This window comes from Vigna unguiculata, chromosome 1, assembly GCF_037176805.1.
Source record: "Vigna unguiculata cultivar grain cowpea cultivar isolate G323 ecotype 2 chromosome 1, ASM3717680v1, whole genome shotgun sequence".
Classification (NCBI taxonomy): Eukaryota; Viridiplantae; Streptophyta; class Magnoliopsida; order Fabales; family Fabaceae; genus Vigna; species Vigna unguiculata.
The window spans coordinates 48,226,922-48,234,439 of NC_140792.1; positions in this window are offsets into that span (position 1 = coordinate 48,226,922).

Below are 7,518 nucleotides of genomic sequence, written 5' to 3' on the forward strand. Positions count from 1 at the left end.
CGACATGATCGGAATCAATAATCATGATTCTAAAATATTATCGGTTTCGGAAAATAAAGTTTCGTAGTGATTTTATCTTTAAAAGACATAGAAAAATGAAATAAATAGAAAAATATGTTTCATCACAATTTTTAAATGATGTAAAATTTATTGAATGTTCGGTAAGAACTACTAATTTCAAACTCTGTTTCCAGCACTCTGCCGACCAGTGCCAGGCAAGAATGAATGGGAGGAGAAAAAAAGTTGGTTTCAACATGAAACTGTGCCCATCAATGCCTTAGACAAATATTAAAATGTGACACAACACACTACAGCTTTTATGACAAACCACGACCCCACTTTTCTTAAATGACAACAACACGTGTGAGGTGGCCTCACCAAAACCCACTCTTGCGTTCTCTTCTCTTCTCTTCTCATCACTTGTGTGGGGGAACATGTGCAGTTGCACCACTCTTTTTCTCTCTCACTCACGTTACATTTTCAGCTTCCGAGGGTTCTTCTGTGCCCCAGTTCCAGTAATCATCCTAAAAAATAAGAAACATTTTGTAGTTCGTACTGTTAAATATATTATTCTTCGATCGATAAAATAAAACATTTCGAAAAATTTTATGTCAGAAGTTTCATATCTACTAACACAAGGCTGATTCACAGTATATAAGTGATGTAATTATCAGTTTACAAGCCAGTTTTGTAGAGTTAAATTAAATTTAAAGTTCACTTATAACATGGTATTAGACTTTATCCTAACAAGTTTTCTTAAACTAATGGACCACTTATTAATTTCTACTCTCGTGTATATATATATATATTGTATATTGTGAGTGATGGTAATAAATGGTGGAATATAGTGTGTAAGGAACAATTCTGCAAGTCTGCATGGTGAATGGGCATGGGACACATTCATTGGTTTCACTGACTTTCACGAAAGGTCTGAACAGTAGTCTCTGTTTTTCCATACACCCATCATTTCCGAATGGATATATGAAGAATCTAACTTCTAAAGCAAGTTAACTTCTTTCGATATTTGGATATTAATCATTCCCCACAAAAGCTGATACAAAACAATCTCAAACTATAAATAATTACGGGATAAAGATGCAGATGCCTCTGCTTCAACAAGCTAATCATTGAATCCATGACCAACACAACCAAATCACATTAAAAAAGATGACGCACCGAATGGAATCCATCTTCTCCCTGTGAGGACAACACTTGAACTCAGCATGTGCAAAATAGGCACCAAGGATACTAAATTAGGTGCGAGAAACGTATTGTGGAGAAGAAATGTTATTGCCAAAAAAAGTGAGAGTCTGAAGAGAATCGCAAGATCTTCATGGTTCATCTCAATGTGCAAAAGCAAAACAGTGTCTCAGTTAATAATTGATTTGTCTAACATACAAAATACCCGTGTGATTATTTCAGAAAACGCTTTTCTTCCGAACTTCCACATTTGTCATTTCTTTCGCTGACAAACGCGTATACGAAGATACCTAAAATCAAGTAGATGTAATTAATACTCTTAATTAAAGGTTCGAGAATTTATAAATAAAGTTAAAATATTATTGAAAATGACGTAAAAATAAGAAGAGAGTATGTTGGAAATATTTTTAAATAAAAGAATTGTTGTGGATGTTATTAGAAGAAAGTGATGAAGAGTATTAATATGTAGTTTTGAAGGAAGAAATAGTATGGGCAGAAAAGACAAATGAGATTGTAGATGACATTCATAGCGAAATTTATGGTTATATGAGTCTCAATTTTCTTGCATACAACAGCCAGCTAAGGCAGGACCCACAACCACGTCAACACTACCGCGTAAAACTCCACCTTCTTTACAAAGCCAAATCCTCTTAAGAATGACAATTTATTTGTGCTTCCTTATCAAATAATAGGTGATAGGTTACGACATCATTATTAAAATTAATGCACAACTTTTTTTTTTCAAGAATCACACTAAAAGAAAAAAAAAAATAGAGAGCTTGCACTCTTTATAATATGATTGCTATAATATATTTAGTCTCATATAGTTTAATAATCAAAATTGAGTCCATCCAACGATAAGACGATAATTTTAATATATTTTGGTTTTAAAAATTAGGTTAATTCTTATTTAGAAGAAAAAGTTCTATTTTTTGTTGAAGATATATTACCCTATTATTCCTAAGTGATGTTGTTTTTTGTTTACAAGTATAACTTCTCATCAACACTACTGCTATGTTTCTTTAGGTTCATTTTCTGTTTGAAAGGAAAAGAGAAGATAGATTGATAAGTGATTTTTATGTTCGTTTGGATTGAATTAAGGACAAGTGAAAGTAGCGATTTGCGAGATTTCTTATTTTTGCAATATCCCGTTGAAAGGATTAGTGGAGGAAAGTCTATTTTGTCCTAGGTCATGCTTTATTCCTAACATGCTACTTCTAGAAGATAGATTGGATCCCATGTTTATTTGGAACGAATTTAGGTGAAGTTGAAAAGAAAGGGATTTGATCCTTTGTGTGTAGATGTGATCCCTACACAATTGATTCGTTCTTCATTCACTATATCATGTCCACTTATTGGCTTGGGTTGAATGTGGTTGTTTTTTCGCAAGAGGTAATGAAGGACGCCATTGCAAAACATGGCGTTTATAGTTTATTTCTTTTAATTTTAGTAGTTAAAAAAAATAAAATAATTGTAACTTATGAAAATACTAATTTATATTACTTATTAAATTAAAGGCAATGTGGTAATCTATATTTTATATTCATTAAAATATATTATTTAATATATTATATCAATCAAATCACTCACAAATTCTTATAAACTTTATTTCTAAATCCACTCACAATCACCTCTAAATCATTTTTTAAAAAAAAACAACAACACACAATTCACTCTCATATACACTTAAACTCATCTACTTCCTCTCCCTCAAACCCATCTATTCAAGTGAACAAACCCTAAAGTGGGATAAAATGTTATTGGGAGTTTTTTTTCTTATTCTATAGAATGTTCCCAATATTTGTGAATTTTTTTAAATTAATTAGGTGTAAATGAACCATAACTATGTAGTCCTATTCCTAAAAGATTTATCCCTAAATAACATATCCAAATTATAAGAAAGCCTATGGAGGCCACTATTGAAGAATTTCTATATTCCAATTTTTTATTTTTTCTAGTATGTAAATAAATTGCGAAAATAGTCCAAGTAATAAAAGCCCAAGTTTCCTTTGGATCCCAATTCCAATATGATCCCCATGCCTCATTAGCCCATACTGCTCCAGATATATTACCTATTGTTAAAAAGATAAAACCTAGACTAATAGTACGGTAACCCCAACGATCCAATTGTTGAATAAATTGATATCTATAATAATTTCTATAAGACGAATAAAACGGAAAAGGAGTTTGTTGTAAAATATTCTTTTTATCATTCATATTCATATATTTGATTTCAGCAAAAGAAAAGGATTCATTAAAAAAAAACAAAGTCTTGCTTTTACCAAGAATTTGTATGAGTTCTTGAAATGTAATGACTAAAATAGCCACTGATATTAATGATCCACATAAAAGAGTTGTATAACCCAATATCATCATACTTACGTGCATCATTAACCAATGGGACTGTAAAGCAGGCACTAATTTTAAGGATTCATGCATTTCGGTTAAAAGACCCGAAGTAGCAAAGCCTTGGGTAAAAAGAATACTTGGTGTTATTATTGTATTGAAATAGTCATTTTTTTGTTTTTTGAAGCAAAGAACCATATAAAAGATAGAAAAAGTCCATGAAAGAAATATTAATGATTCATATAAATTACTAAATGGTAAATGGCCTGAAAAAATCCAACGAGTAACTAACAATCCTGTGATACAAAAAAAGGTTATTATCATGCCTTTTTTGAACAAATTGTATAATCCTATGATTTCATTGCCTAATAATAAGGTTATCAAATGAATTGAAATTAAAATAGATACGACCGAAAAGGATATATGAGTTAATATATGCTCTAAAGTGGAAAATACCATATAGAATGAAAAAATAGAAATACTTGGAATAGAAATAATAATTCTTTATAGGAACTTTTTTTTAGAAGATAAGATGCCGCTACTCGGACTCGAACCGAGATGCTCTAGCACTGCTTCCTAAGAGCAGCGTGTCTACCAATTTCACCATAGCGGCTGACTCGAAACCATAATAACCCAATTTTAGTCAATTGTCGAGATTCAAAGAATCAATTAAAACACAATATTTGTTTACTAAACATTCAATAAAATAATTTTAAAGAATTCTATTAGAATCTATTAAATATAGAATGTAAATATCATAATATAGAATGTAAATATCCTAAATTCATAACTGAATCTTATATTCTATATCAATTTTATATTCATATTTTTGTATTTAAAAAAGAGTCGTTGAATCCAGTTAATTGAAATTATTCTAACGTTTATATTTGTTACAGAAAAAGCTTTTTGAATTCCCCGTAAAAATAGATTGCCCTAATGAAAAAGCTTTTAATGCTGTAAAATATCCCTTCTTTTTCCATAAAGTGTTCCGAATAAGTTTTTTTGATATAGACGTGCGCTTTTTTGGAACTGCCATAGAATTAGTATAGTTTTTTATTGTTATAGAATTTTATGTGAAAGACATTTTGCGGTAAATGAAAATTAAGTTTATCTCTAATTAGACATATATTTTATATATTTGAATTTCCATTTTTGTTTTTATTATATTTATAATAAGAATATAATACTTTTTAGAAAGTTTTCCCCAAATCGCTATTTCTTATTGTAATAAAAACTTAATTAGTTAAGTTAAATTTAATGAACTAAACCAATGTTCAAAAAATATTGTCCAAAGAGTCAGAATAATGAATAATCGATTATTCTATTTTATTAAATTCTATCTTTCTTTGTTATTAACCGAAACCATTCCTTTACTTTACAAAAAAGATAAAAGAAAAACCTAAGAAACCAAATTCATTAGAATCCTAATTTTTTTTCTTTATTGTATGGAATATACACATCAATATTCATGGATCATACCTTTTATTCCATTCCCAGTTCCGATGTTAATAGGAGTGGGACTTCTACTTTTTCCCACTGCAACGAAAAATATTCGCCGTATTTGGGCTTTTCCTAGTATCTTATTGTTAACTATAGTTATGATTTTTTCGCTTGATTTGTCTATTCATCAAATCAAGAATAGTTTGTTTTTTCAATATGTATGGTCTTGGACCATAAATAATGATATTTCTTTAGAGTTTGGGTACTTGATCGATTCACTTACTTCTATTATGTCAATATTAATTACTACGGTTGGCATTCTCGTTCTTATTTATAGTGATAATTATATGTCTCATGATCAAGGATATTTGAGATTTTTTGCTTATCTTACTCTTTTTAATATTTCAATGTTGGGATTAGTTACTAGTTCGAATTTGATACAAATTTATTTTTTTTGGGAATTAATTGGAATGTGTTCTTATTTATTAATAGGCTTTTGGTTCACCCACCCTATTGCGGCAAATGCTTGTCAAAAAGCATTTGTAACGAATCGTGTAGGGGATTTTGGTTTATTATTGGGAATTTTAGGTCTTTATTGGATAACGGGTAGTTTGGAATTTCGGCATTTGTTTCAAATTATAAATAATTTGATTTCTAAAAATGAAATGAATATTTTTTTTTTACTCTGTTTGCCCTCTTGCTATTTTGTGGCTCAGTTGCAAAATCTGCCCAATTTCCTCTTCATGTATGGCTACCCGATGCTATGGAGGGACCTACTCCAATTTCTGCCCTTATACATGCTGCTACTATGGTAGCCGCTGGAATTTTTCTTGTGGCTCGTCTTTTTCCTCTTTTCATAGTGCTACCCAAAATAATGAACGCAATAGCTTTTATAGGTATAATAACAGTAATATTAGGAGCTACTTTAGCTATTGCTCAAAAAGATATTAAGAAAAATTTGGCCTATTCTACAATGTCTCAATTGGGTTATATGATGTTAGCTTTGGGTATGGGATCTTATCGAGGTGCTTTATTTCATTTGATTACTCATGCTTATTCAAAAGCATTGTTGTTTTTAGGATCTGGATCCATTATTCATTCAATGGAAGCTCTTGTCGGATATTCTCCAGCTAAAAGTCAAAATATGGTTTTTATGGGCGGTTTAACAAAACATGTACCAATTACAAAAACTTTTTTTTTAGTGGGTACACTCTCTCTTTGCGGTATTCCACCCTTTGCCTGTTTTTGGTCTAAGGATGAGATTCTTAATGATAGTTGGTTGTATTCACCAATTTTTGCAATAATAGCTTGTTCTGCAGCAGGATTAACTGCATTTTATATGTTTCGAATTTATTTACTTGTTTTTGAGGGATATTTAAACGTTCATTTTTTGAATTTTAATGGAAAAAAAAATAGTTCATTCTATTCAATATCTTTATGGGGGAAGAAACAAGTAAAACTTAAAAGAAAAAACGAAAATTTTTTCTTAGTTTTACTAAAAATAAAAAAGAATGAAATAACTTCTTTTTTTATCCGGAAGAGATATCTACATCGCGTTAATCAAAATATTAAAAATATAAAACATCTTGTTTTTGGTATTATGCATTTTGGCACTAAAAAAACTGCTTGTTTATATCCTAATGAATCTAACAATACTATGCGATTTTCTATGCTTATTTTAGCGCTCTTTACTTTATTCGTTGGTGCTGTAGGAATTTCTTTCAGTCAAGACGGAATACATTTGGATATTTTATCAAAATTGTTAATTCCGTTTATAGATCTTTTACATAAAGATTCAGAAAATTTTATGAATTATTATGAATTTTTCACAAACGCAACTTTTTCTTTGAGTTTCACTTTTTGGGGAATATTTCTAGCGTCTTTTTTTTACAAATCGGTTTATTCCTATTTAAAAAATTTGAATTTATTAAATTTATTTGAAAAAAGTTTTCTTAAAAAAAATGTTGCCGATCATTTTCAAAATATCATATATAATTGGTCGTATAATCATGGTTATATAGATCTTTTTTATGAAAAATCTTTAATTGCTAGTATCAGAAGATTAGTGAAATTAAATTCTTTTTTTGATAAAAAAAGAATTGATGGAATTACGAATGGAATAGGTATTACAAGTTTTTTTCTAGGAGAAGCTATCAAATATGTGGGGGGGGGGGGGGGGCGAATAGCTTCGTATATATTATTGTATATTCTAGATATATTAATCTTTCTAGTAATTTTATTGTTACATCGAAACAAATAAATATTGATGAATCTCATGAATATGGAACTCGGTAAGAAAAGGGGATTTAAAAATTGAAAAAGAAGATTCTGAAAGAATCTTCTTTGAATACTAAAATTACGTATTGAATTTGGATTCTTGTATCCATAATTCAAAAAGTTTTTTTGACTATTGCCGAAGAACTGAAATAAAAGATAGGGTATAGCTATGACAGTTATTGTATGGGGTCTACCCAATGCTAAATGCAAAGGCGCATAATAGATAGACATGAACATTATGAGCTGTCCCGTAAT